We start from the raw sequence: 1168 nt of genomic DNA, 5'->3' as shown, positions 1-1168 counted from the left end.
ACGGGCTTAGTCCCTTAGCTGGCCTCTGGCTTTTCATCCTTGCTGTTACTGCAAGGTGTCCTTAGTTCCTCAGGCTATGGGAATAACAGAGATAAGGAGGAACGGCTTCCGGCTCCTATTTTAGCCACAAATCGTGGTGTTACTAATGACATAATTCTTGTCTAGGCCTTGCTAAATCTGAGGTTGACAATTCTTCTTTAGGAGCTGCACAGTACTCAGAAATGTGCATACTGGTTCGTGATCATACGAATACAGTATGAGTATCACTTGGTGCAGAGAACTACTGCAGGGGAAGGTCCAGCTTGACCGTTTCTGAGTTCCCTGTGTGACATACCCGGTTTAAAATGGAGGTTGGTATCTAAATTCCAGCTAAAAACCAAAAATATCTAAGGCTCTGCCTCCCCTCCCCAAAAGATACCAAGAGCCACAGGTGTGGGTCGTGATAGCACCCACGGCAGGAATCGGGTCAATGTCCACCCTAGCCAAGGTTAAAAGCCCACTCATCTACGGATGAGAAAATCATTTGATCACCTCAGTTAAGCATGGCCTTACTAAACTTAATTAATAGGGGGGAGAGAGGTTGGAGACGTACTATTGGAAGGGCAAGCCCTTCACTGCCTCCCACCCAAATAATAAGCCAATTGGCCTTGTACTACGGAGCCAGTTGTCACTCCCTTCTCCCTGTTTCCCGCCTGTCATCCAAAAATGCAGAGGAATATCAACTCAGTGTTATTCTTAATAAAGTGTATTTCAAATTTGTTCAGTCAAACTTAGCCAGGGTTCCAACGTCCTACTTAAAATTCAACTAGGAAGTTACCTATTCAGCACTAATTAGCATTATAAAATCAGAGCCTACTGCTCAGGGCTTTTCTGTTAGTTGTTTACTAGGATAGAAAGGACAGTCTTAGCCAGATACAGTTTACCATAAGAAAAGTTAGGGAATCCCACGGAAACAGGTTTTTTTTTCTTTAGCCCTAGAATTCAGGCAGAACTATTGAGCATAGATAAATTTTTTGCCTCAGGCCAGCCTTTTCTTTTTTTTTTTAAATTTTTATTTTTGTTAACAACAGGGAGGAGATGTAGTCTCCCCTCCCCCAGCCTGAAACCTGCTTGCTCAGGGGTGGAGCTTCCTGCTCATTCGTTCTGCCACACCCACTGCTGGACCGTG

Source organism: Mus caroli, chromosome 2, assembly GCF_900094665.2.
Source record: "Mus caroli chromosome 2, CAROLI_EIJ_v1.1, whole genome shotgun sequence".
NCBI lineage: Eukaryota > Metazoa > Chordata > Mammalia > Rodentia > Muridae > Mus > Mus caroli.
The sequence above is the reverse complement of the archived record's forward strand: the minus strand, read 5'-3'. Positions refer to the sequence as shown.